Source organism: Balaenoptera musculus, chromosome 7 (assembly GCF_009873245.2).
Source record: "Balaenoptera musculus isolate JJ_BM4_2016_0621 chromosome 7, mBalMus1.pri.v3, whole genome shotgun sequence".
NCBI lineage: Eukaryota > Metazoa > Chordata > Mammalia > Artiodactyla > Balaenopteridae > Balaenoptera > Balaenoptera musculus.
In genome coordinates, this window is record NC_045791.1 from 59,008,633 (window position 1) to 59,020,941 (window position 12,309).

General features: G+C 37.1%; 1 protein-coding gene across 9 annotated transcripts in view; it reads left to right on the top strand.

The window, feature by feature from the left end:
- OSBPL6 (oxysterol binding protein like 6) overlaps positions 1 to 12,309 on the top strand; it is a 214,572-nt gene that overhangs the window by 133,334 nt on the left and 68,929 nt on the right. The gene's annotated exons all lie outside the window — the stretch shown is intronic.

Here is a 12,309-nt window from a genome sequence, read left to right on the forward strand (position 1 = left end):
AGAGCACAGACCCTCCTGCTTGCTGCTGACAGTGATTGTATGGTAGAATAAATGGCTTGACGCTTATGAAGGCGGTGATATCAAACAGAAGCAAAGCATCGGGAGCATTCTGCACAGATGTTAAAAATATTGGTGGGGTGGGAGATAACTCTTTTAAAACAAGAGTTGTTTCCAGTCTCTCACAGTACTTATTTTATAGTAATGTTGTGTAATTGGCTAAGTTTATGGTCAGCTGACTGGATTTTGTTTGTTTGTTTGTTTTGATAATTACCCTTATGATTACATGTTTTAGAGAATTTTTTACAATATACAAGACTGGGACCACCCTGTAGAGACAGTTTCAGTAGTTTGGGATCAGGCCAAGGATCTACATTTTTTAAAGTAAGGCCCCTGCTTAGAACCAGTGATTATTTTTATTTGTGTCACTATCAAGTCATTTCAGAAAATCAGATACTATTGCTCTAAGAACTTGGGATTTGGAACACATAATTACCAGGTGATAGTGTCCATTACTAGAGTGAATTGTTATAGCTCTACTGGGTTAGACATTGTAAATGCTCAAGTGACTCTATCTTTTTGTTTAATGAAAAATCAAAGAAAAAAAAATACCAGCTATTCCTTATAATGATTTAAAGTTTACAGGAGCTCAGAGATCATAAAATAAATAACTTTTTAAGGAAAAAAATGATATTATTAATCAGTCATAAGAAGCTGGTAGTTAATCTTCTTGCCAGTTGTTAATAAAATATATATTCAGTATTATGGTCAATCATTACAACTAATAGAAGATTACAATTACATGGGTATCTAAAAATGTTTCCTATACATAGTCAACAATAATTAACAAAACCAACCGTGGCTCATTCAGTTAATGTCCTGACTGGTAACATGTGAAGGCTGGTAACATGTGAAGGCTGTCCCAAGCAGTGATTCAGTGAGACTCATGTAACCATGGGCTGGTTTACCACCATATCACCACCCAGTTCTGATATCAGCAGCATCTGCTATTTTTGCAGTGTTCATTATTAGTGAAGAAAGTATCTAGAAAACCAGAAAGTAAAAATGTTCCTCATCAGTGACTATACTTTATGTACAGGGTTTTCATAACAAGTTTTCTTCTTGGACAAACAGATATAAAAATATCCCCAGCATATATGTGAACTGACTTGGAATATTTTTCTTGCAATTGAACCTCTGAAGCATCTTCTTCAAATAGCTTTGCTAAAAGAAATAACCAAATTACCACTTTGAAATACAGTATCTTTATTTTCTGAATATGAAACCTATTTCCATCTTTGGGTTGTGAAAAATATAATGATCCTCAAACAAAAATTTTCTCATTTCCGGAGAGAAGAATTCAAGCATTCTTGATTTATACCTGACCTCCAATTTAAATCATCTTCAGTCTTATCAGTGAAGAGGAGTATAATTTGAAATCTGCCAGTATCTAAATAGAAAAATTGTAGAATTCAGTGGATCCAGGGATTGGCCGGATGACCCTGGGACCCAGCTCTCAGTTCAGAGAGAAATACTAACCTAACATGAAAATCTGCAGTGCCCTCACCATAGTGATGCTGGTAAATAAAGCCCTTGGTGCTAGGTATGTTTAAATTCCTGACTGGCTTCCAATTTAGGCTTTCGGGGATTCCACTCATCCCAAGGAAACTAACTTTTAGGACTTAGGACCAGCGTCGATAGGAAAATAATATCCGCTTGCAGAAACTCACACTATGACCAACTTCTGTGACTTAGGTACATTTTGTCAATTGGGTGTTCTGAAAAGTCTAAATGTTAGGAAAAGTTCATGAATAATAGAGCAACACCAGCAACAGATGACATCTCATGAGTTCTCACGGTGGAAGGTTGAACTACCATCACCTTTTTCAGAAAACTAAACTCTGGCATAAAGTGGTGAAATATCTTGGCCACAGCTAATGAACAGCTAAGACAGGGTTTGCTCCCTGGAAGCCCGATTCTGGACCCCTTTTCTTGACCACTTCACTATTTGCTCTGTGGTAGGGCTTGACAAGCTGGAATGTCTAGGGGAAAGGCCTTCTGTACTTGTCTAAGTGAACTTCGTAAGGCAGCATTTGTCAATTATTTTTGAGTTATGTATTGCCTCCTCATTTTTTTTTTTCCCTCAGCAATAACAGTGATTTTTCACATCCTCATTGGCCTGGGAAACAATAGACCAGAAGTTACCTAGATGAAAATGTTAATAATTATTGTGAAGTACTGGTATCAAAGGTGAATTTTATGTTCTTTCCTGAATTTTACATTTTCTGTACTTTCACTACATGTATTGCTTTGGGAGTGAGAAATTCTGATCATTTATTTGTTTACTGAAAACTGCAATTAGCCTTTTCCATGAAACAAAATGAGCAGCCCCACAGATTTCTTGCTCTCCCCACCATTTGGATATCACTGCCACTTCTGCTTGGTGTTTACAGTATGTGTTCAGTCCATGTCAAATGTGCTGCAATTGAGACCACTGGAAGGAAATTTGCCACCTGGCACTCAGACGCTCATTACCCACAAGTGATTTAGAACTCAACATTATCTGAGAAAGAATCTGTTTGCTGCTTGCCCTGGTATGTTTGCCAGAACACTTTGGCTCTCTTGGCCTGCCTTAGTTTCTCACTTAAGAAGCTATCTTATTACTTTGAGCTGGCTGGTTTGGGTCAGCATGTTTATAGCAGCAAGGTTGTGAACCCCAGAGGGTCTCATTCGTAGGTCGTTGACAAGGTCTGGGAATCTGTTGTTTACAGAAGCTTCCGCAGGAGACTGTTACTCACCCAGGGTTGGACGTCACTGCTCTTACAGAGTGCATTTTCAGGTGTTTCATTAGGACTATAAAAACATCATCCCAAAGGACCATAAGTTTACAAAACTGCTTTATTTGATTTTCGACTTGGACAAATAGAAAATTTTAATATCCCTCTGACTAACATCCACGGAAACTCTCCTAGGCTGTAATTAAAATACTGTCACAAAAGTAAAAGTAAAGGAAAGACCCATGCATGTTGTATACTTTAAAGTGCCAGGCTTCTTGACCTCAAATCCTAATTAAGGGCAGATTTTGTAATAATGGCAATAGCCAGTGTGAGGTTTCAGGGAGATGGGCATTCTCATGCACTACTGCTAGGCATGTTAATTCATTCCACTTTTCTGGAGGGAAACTCTGCAGTGTGTATCTAAAGTCTTTTAAAAAGTCATACCATAGGACCTGGTAACTCAGCTTCTAAGAAATGCATTCTAAGGAAACAACCAAAGATACATGTAAAGATTTCTGTGCAGAGATGTTTGTTAAAGTATGTTTATTGTATTAAAAAATTAGAAAAAACCTAATATTCAACAAGAAGTTAATTTAATAACCTATAATAACCTATCTCATAGCCGTACAGTGGAATATTGCATAGCTGTTAAAAATGCTTTAGAAGAATATTTAAAGCTGTGGGAAAATTATATATTATTAAATGAAAAACACCCAGCTATTAAATTGAAAATATAGTGTAATTCCAATTTTGTTTTTAAGAATTGAGAGTATATATGCATTGAAAAAGCTGAAAGCAAATATACCAAGATATTGGAAGAGTTTATTGCTAGTGGTGGGTGGAGTTTATTGTTGCTGGTGGTGGGTGGTTTTATTGCTGGTGGTGGGTGGTGGGTGGTTTATTGCTGGTGGTGGGTGGTGGTGGGTGAAAAAGAAAAATTTCTTTTTTTCTTTTCTGTTCCCTCCCCTCAAATCTCTGCAGTGGATATGTATTGCTTCTGTAGTCAAAAATGTATATTTTTAAAGGTCATATTTTATGAGTTAATGTGCATATGTATGTAGCTCTAAAACAGTATTTAGATATAGTAAGTACAGTTTGTGTCATTATTTTAATAATAAAATTGTAAGCCTTAATTCCATAAGCATAAGATTTAAAATTAAATGAATATGAAGGATATGCCAGATGGGAAAGTTAGAACAAATTTTTAAAACCATTTTTGAGGTGCTGAGGTAGAACCGGGGCCACCCTTTGCCCTCTTAACTATCTATATTTATCTCATAGTAATTTAAACATGTTGTCCAGAAAGTGGGAACTTAGACGCTATGTATCTGATAGCAAATATTTGTTCATTCTTTCATTCAGCAAATATTTATGGGTACATATAGGCAAATCATAGATATATCTGCTCTGAGTTTACAGGTGTAATCAAAACAAACCAACTCTGCCTCAAATATACATACATAAATGTTATATATGATTTTTTGTTTGCTTGTATTATTAGCAAAATCATGGGAATGATTAGCACACTGAAAACCTTTGTCTGTTCTGGGTCATTTTAATAGCCTTGTGGAAAATTACAAATTAACTTGACTTTAGTGTCCTTTTCGAGCCATACAGAACTGTTCTTCTGCCTTTTCTATTAACTCTACATGTTCCAGAGCCTTTGCTCTTGAAGTGGCTTTTAGTGTTTGTCCCTTTTATTTGCCATTCAGTTATAATCGCTGTAATGAAGTATGATCATATTTGCTGGGGTTTTCAGTAGTTTTGTTGCACGTTTGTGAGTAAAGGTAAGGAGCAAGCCCACAGGTAAGTTCTGGTTCTAGTGTTGTGAAAGGCAACCGTGGGAATTAAAGAGCTTTGTTTATTCATATGTTTATTCATATGCCTTTTACCACTTCATAGTCAGGATTGCTGAACTACTCTTGGCTATAAATGGACCACTTGATGGGTCCTGACTGTGTTTCTTACAATACAGGGTTTCCAGCAACAGACCACTTCACTGTGGGGTCATAGTTGTTGGTTCTTAACGAGTTTCGTGTTTCTGTGCAGATGCAGGAAGAGTGGAGAATTTGATGACTGCTGGTTCTCCCTTCAGGGTTTCCCAGGTGCGCTGTGTGGAATTTTCCCAGCCACTATTTCTAAAATTTTCTACTTTCATTCATTTTAGTGGTGCTTATATGGAGATTTATTATTAATGCAATTCTGCCATCTTTCAGTGAGAGTAAGATAACTGTTACTATAGAGAAAGTAGTAGAATTACTACTTCTTCAGTCATAGCTTTCTGGCTTCGGTGATTTTAATATTTTATGCTATTCCAAAAATAATAAAAGTAATTCCTTGAAGGACATTATTAAGAAGGCAGCAGGCAAGACCGTGCACCACTTTTGCTGTAGGCATTCAGAGGGATGCAGAATGTGCATTGCCATCCGCTGCTGTTGCTTTCCCACTGGCAGATATCTAGGGCATCTGTCTCTACTCACTTTGTCAGCTTTCTCTGTAAATTTTGATGCTCTGGTCATGACGTGGTGCTGACTACGGTTGCTAGATTGACCAAGTAACATAATGGCCATGTCAGGTATGGATTCTTTGCTTTCAAAAGGGTACTCAGGTGTGGTACACCTGCAAGGTGTTTGAACACATCTTTCTGTGGAAATAAGAATGCACAATATTCCTGAACATTTATTCTTACAGCATTTGTAACTGAGCTGTTAGCTACCATTTATGGGATGCCTGCTGTGTGCCAGCATGTAGGCAGCACTGTCCATACACTGGGTGCCAACTCAGTGACTTGCAATGTTTTCCAAGCTGGACATTAACATCCCCATTTTACAGATGGGAAACATAGAGGCTGAGAAAGGTTCATGATCTGCCCAAGGCACGTGGTAAATAGCAGCATGGGGTTGGTATGCTTGTCTGTGTGACTGCAAAACTCATGTTCTTTTCTCTGCGTCAGACACTGCATTCCTGAAGTAAAAGCTAGCTGTCTTGCTCTTAGTTTTTGAAACTTGCAAACAAACCTCAAGGTTGTACCATATTTAAGAGTGCTGTAGCCTTTTTTGTTTGTTTGTTTTACTCATTTCTGCCCCTCTGTTTCCATGAAAGGTTGTGGTAGATGTGTTCAGTTAGTCTTGAGGTTAAACACTACTTGAAATTGCTGTAATTTTTTGTCATCTAACATTAGCTTTAACTTTAGTAGAGGGCAGTATTTAAAAGCTTGGAGTCCAGAGGAGAATCTTGATTTCCATTCCAACTCCAATACTTATTGACTCTGTGTCATTAACCTTACTGTGCCTTTCTCTGTTCAGTGAGCCATAAAATAAATTTAATAGTAATTAGTTAAAGGCTTTTTATGAAGACAGAATGAAATAATCCATGGAAAGCATAGAGACAGGGATATAGAAAGCACTAAATATTAACTCTCACCACTGTCATCATCATCAACACTATGAAGGTTACGAGTATCGCTGAAATAGTGTTGCTATGTCAAAATTAGGTAGAACTAGAAGAGAGACAAGCCTAACAGCCAGAAGCTTGAATAAGAAAATACTTTAGAAGTTTATAAATCATTTTGGATATTTTTCTTTGAAAATATTTTATGTAATTCATGAATAGAAAAATAGCTTAGATAAAATAACGAGACGAACAATGTCAATGGAGTTAACATTCAGAGAGTAATGGTCCAGTTCTCCTTATTACTGTCTTAAATTTGTACGAAAAGTGAGTCTGTACAGAAGTTGGTAGCCACAACCTAAAATATTTCCAGCAATTCTTTTACATCTTTAAAATGAAATTAAAGTAAACGGCAGGCCGGACACACCAAGAGACCCATTCAGCAGTTCTGTGGACTTTCATTTTGAGAGTCATGTTTCTCTCTGCGGGAGTCGCAACTAAACTGTTCAGCTATTGTTAAATGTCTCATTGTTAACCCACATCTTTGACACCAGGTAAACCAGACTTCAGTCATGTTGGCAGACTTGCCGCTTGCTGCCGAGGACGTATTGAGATCAGTGGATGCTACCTGGGGAACAAACTTTTACCAAATTAAAGGGCTGCGGTGAAGTATGTGTGCTAGACTCCTGGTTTTAAGCTAAGTATGCATCAGTTCTCTCTCAGCAGGGAGAACAAAGGACAGGCGAGTACTTCCACCTTCTCTGTGTGTTCTAAGTTCCTTAAAAAACTGATCTGGAATGAACCTAAGTTCATCAGTTGTCACAAATGGTACCACTCTGGTCGGAGGTGTTGATAATGGGGGAGAGCTATGCATGGGTGGGGGCCAAGGGTATATGGAACATCTGTACCTTCTCTCAGTTTTGTTGTGGAGTTAAAACTGCTCAAGGGAAAAAAAAAAAAAAAACAGTCTTAAAGAAAAAACACTGACCTGGAAATTAAGTTGTAGTTTTAGTATTTGAAAGAAAACTTGATTTTGAAAGAATAATTAACAGGTTTATGTAACCCTTTAGTTAACCTGCTTATATAATATGTATAACACCTTGAAGGTACGTGGCATGTGTTTCCAAGTCACCGTGAAAGAATATGAAAATAGCCAGCTTGTGAACAAAAGTCCAAAGAAGTACAGCACAAATTTTGATATTAAAGGAAATGTTATGAAGATTTAATTTGTTACTGAAGATGTTGCCACATTATATTTTTTTGTGTTCTCCATTGACCAGTCACAGCTTTAAATCTAATAAGCAAGAGCTCTGTGATTAATTCACCAGATGTTTCTGTTTTAAAAGTCCTTATTTTAAAATGTTTTCAGAAGTTCTATTCTGTTGGAGCTGTGATTTTGATATTTCCAAGATGAAGCTAGAAGGCAGTTTTATACCTGATCTTGTGTTAATGATTGCTGAGGGACTGTTCTCTACAAATTAATCAGAGAGCACTGAAAAATTCTAGAAATTGACTGGCTACGGTACGCAGGGCCTTTTGCTAGGGGTAAAGGGAGTGGGATATCAAGGTGAAGGTGAGCTGGTTCTTACTTTCATGGAGCATCCAGTTGAGCTAGAATCCAAGACTGAGTATGACAGATTTGAAAACTGTCTTCTTCATATCTGCAGTATTAAAAACGTAGCATTCAAGTACTTAGATATTTCATTAAAAATAATGAGTGGTTGTGTGTGTAATTACAAAACTTCAGGGATATACTTTTGGCTTTTATTTAAAAACCATGAGTTTGAAGCCAGTTCTTAAGGCAGTGGATTAATTTTTTATTATTGGATAGATAGGTTCGAATAATATACAAATATACAATATACTGCACAAGTTTGTATAAGAGCTTTTGGCTTCTTATCATTATGAAAATTAAATGAAATAGCTTATTTTTTGAAGCTAGTTACATTTATAATAATAGGTATCAGCTGGTAGTTTTATAAATCATGCTTTACTTTTTCAGTAAAATATATACATATGTTTGTGGTAATAAAAATATTCATGTACTTACTGTATCTTAGTAAACATTTTTATGATTCTCTGTTCCTTGGAAAATCAACAAAACTTGGGGTTTGGATTGTTCATTCAGTTTGCATGTGTACTATATTATAAATGTTTGAAATGAATGAACCTCTTACTTTTCTTCCCTAATATGAACTTTTGTAAAATCGGGTGGAGAAAAGACTAATATTGTGTTTCTTGTGACAGGTACTGCAGTAGGTATTTTACAGATGCTGTCCTGGTTTGTTTGGTCACTAACCCTTCTGACCCACAAAATCCCAGCAACATTTTAAGTATCCCCAGGCCTCTATATAGAGACAAAACTCATTTTTTTATCACACTTTAAATATCCTAAATTGATTTCTGTTTCTGTGGCTTGTTTTGTAAATTAGGCAATTTACTTTCTTTCACCTGGCTAAGTTCCTGAGTTAATCCTTTATTTCTTGCCTACATAGTTGCTAAGGTCAAGTTTCTTTCCAAGTTTTGCATTTCTTACCATGTTTATTTGCTGGGGGGAGGGGGAAGCCGGAGGCAATGTTATGTGTATTTTATTGCCTAGCCATCTGCAAGTGTGAAGATAGAGAAGGATCCTTATGTTATGTATCGTCTGAAAAACTCCACTATACATTAGTGAGAGAATGAGAGTAAAAAAGGCAAATAACATCTTGGTATTGTTATAAAAACAATTGTCACCTTGCACATGCCGTGAAAGGGCCCTGGGGACCTCCAGTGTTCATGGACAACCTTTTGAGAAGCACTGCTGCAGAAGCTAGAGGGGTGGGGAGAGTGAGTAACAGTGGGGTGGGAACTTTGACTTCTTTTATATATTTCTATGCTGTACTTGAATTTTTTATTATGAGCATATATTACTTTTGTCATTTTTTTTTTTTAAAGATTTATTTATTGATTGATTGCTTGCTATGTTGGGTCTTCGTTTCTGTGCTAGGGCTTTCTCCAGTTGCGGTGCGCGGGCCTCTCACCATCGCGGCCTCTCCTATTGCGGAGCACAGGCTCCAGACGCGCAGGCTCAGTAGTTGTGGCTCACGGGCCCAGTTGCTCCGCGGCATGTGGGATCTTCCCAGACCAGGGCCCGAACCCGTGTCCCCTGCATTAGCAGGCAGATTCTCAACCACTGCGCCACCAGGGAAGCCCTACTTTTGTCATTTTTAAACACAAAAAAGAAAATGAAGGGGTGTGAGGGGAGATGATTACATCCTAGAAGGTAATACAATTTTTGCTTCAACAACAATTCTCATTTTAGTTCCTAATTATATGATCTCAGAATAAATCTAAATTTCATATTCAGCTGCTATGTTTTAAATAGGATCCCATACAGAATATTAACATGAACAAGTAAATAATGCAAGTCCCAGGTCATTTGTTCCCATTGTCTTTTTTTTTTTTTTATTGGAGTATAATTGCTTTACAATGTTGTGTTAGTTTCTACTGTACAGCAAAGTGAATCAGCTATACGTATGCATATATCCCATCTGTTTTGGATTTCCTTCCCATTTAGGTCACCACAGAGCACTGAGTAGAGTTCCCTGTGCTATACAGTAGGTTCTTATTAGTTATGTATTTTATACATAGTATCAGTAGTGTATATATGTCAATCCCAATCTCCCAATTCATCCCCCTTGGTATCCATACGTTTGTTCTGTATGTCTGTGTCTCTGTTTCTGCTTTGTAAATAAGATCATCTATACCAATTTTTTCAGATTCCACATAGATGTGTTAATATATGATATTTGTTTTTCTCTTTCTGACTTACTTCACTCTGTATGACAGTCTTGAGGTCCATCCACATTTCTACAAATGACCCAATTTTGTTCCTTTTTATGGCTGAGTAATATTCCATTGTATATATGTACCACATCATTCAGAGTAATAATAGTAAAGATGATCCAAAATCTCGGAAATAGAATGGAGAAAATACAAGAAACATTTAACAAGGACCTAGAAGAACTAAAGAACAAACAAACAGTGATGAACAACACAATAACTGAAATTAAAAATACACTAGAAGGAATCAGTAGCAGAATAACTGAGGCAGAAGAACGGATAAGTGAGCTGGAAAGTAGAATGGTGGAAATAACTGCCGCGGAGCAGAATAAAAAAGAATGAAAAGAATTGAGGACAGGGGACTTGCCTGGTGGTCCAGTGGTTAAGAATCCGCCTTCCATTGCAGGGGACTAGGGTTCGATCCCTGGTCGGGGAACTAAGATCCCACATGCCACGGGGCAACTAAGCCCAAGCACCACAACTACTGAGCCCGTGAGCTCTGGAGCCCACGCGCCGCAACAAAGGATCCCACAAGCCGCAACAAAGTTCCCGTGTGCCTCAACTAGGACCTGACAGAGCCAAATAAATACATAAAATAAATATTCTTAAAAAGAAAAGAATTGAGGACAGTCTCAGAGACCTCTGAGACAACATTAAATGCACCAACATTCAAATGATAGGGGTCCCATTGTCTGTTAAAGATCTGAACACACACTTCCTGTTTTTCTCTCTGTAGTATACCTTTGCTTCTGACTCTCCCACAAAAGGCACTGGTGCTGATTATGTTGATACTCAGTCCCTTGTATCATTTTTCCCTGCTAATTCAAGTGAACCTGGGAATGGAAAGAGCAGAGTCCCATTTAATGCTTAAATTGTCCTTGGACACTTCAGCTGTCAGATTAGGAATTCTCGCTAATCCCTGCCCAACTTTGTATTTGGCCCCAAAATATCTGTTCTTATTTCTTCTGCTTCCTCACAAGTTGGAGAAATAGGAGCAATTCCTAAATCTTTCACTTCAGTTATTCTCTTTCTAATAAATGACTTAAGAAAGCATTCAGGTAGGATTTTAAAAATTTACGATCAGACTTCTTGTTTTCAAGGTAACAGAAATAACCAAAAGCTTGAAAACCTAAAGAAATTAGAATAATTTGGCTCAGGTCAAAGTGTAATTTTCTTTATGAAAAAAGCAAACATTAATCTGATAGTTTTCCAGTGAGATATTAAAAATAGAGACCTTAATAAGTAAATAAAATCCAACTTTGTCTATTGAAACAATGAAATGTTATAACTAGAGTAAAAATGTACATTACATTTTCAGCCTATATCTAAATATTAACTCCATTGAATTATTCCTTTAATGTCTTTCAGATTTATCCCTTCATATAAAGTGCTTAATTTTTTCCAAATATAAAGTAATGTATATTTTTTGCACTAAAAAATTAGAAAAAAATTAAGAAAAAATTAAAAATCATCTATAATCCCACCACCTCTATACAGCTACTGTTAACATTCTGGAATATAGTTTGATTATATGTTTAACATCATCATAGTCTACATACTCCTTATAGCCTGATTTTTTAGTTGACAGAACATCATGGCTATTTTTTCCATACCAATAAACAGAAATTCGTGTTGTCACTTTGATTCACTGCATGTTATATCCTTATAAGTCTGTACTATTCTCATATGTATTAGATTTTTTTAAAAATTTTTATTTATTTATTTTTGGCTGCATTGGGTTTTTGTTGCTGCGCGCAGGCTTTCTCTAGTTGCCGTGAGTGGAGGCTACTCTTCGTTACGGTGCGTGGGCTTTTCCATTCTGTGGCTTCTCTTGTTGCAGAGCACGGGCTCTAGGCATGCAGACTTCAGTAGCTGTGGCACGCAGGCTCAGTAGTTGTGGCTCATGGGCTCTAGAGTGCAGGCTCAGTAGTTGTGGCGCACGGGCTTAGTTGCTCCGCGGCATGTGGGATCTTCCCGGACCAGGGCTCGAACCCTTGTCCCCTGCCTTGGCAGGCAGATTCTTAACCACAGCGCCACCAGGGAAGCCCTAGATTTTTTTTTTTACTATAATAAAATAATGCTTTAATAAGCACATCTGTTCCTATATCTTTCCATACCAATCTGATTATTTCCTTAGGGTAAAGACTTAGCTGTGGGTCAGTGCGGCAGGTACTTTTTTTTCCAGAGACTTTTTAATAAAATTGCAAAATTCCTCTTTAGAAAGACTGTACCCAATTTATACTCCCTTTCCCCCAACGCTGATCTATTCTCGAATGTAATGGGTTTTTTAAAAATCATTATTATTTTGGTTTTCACTTCTTTG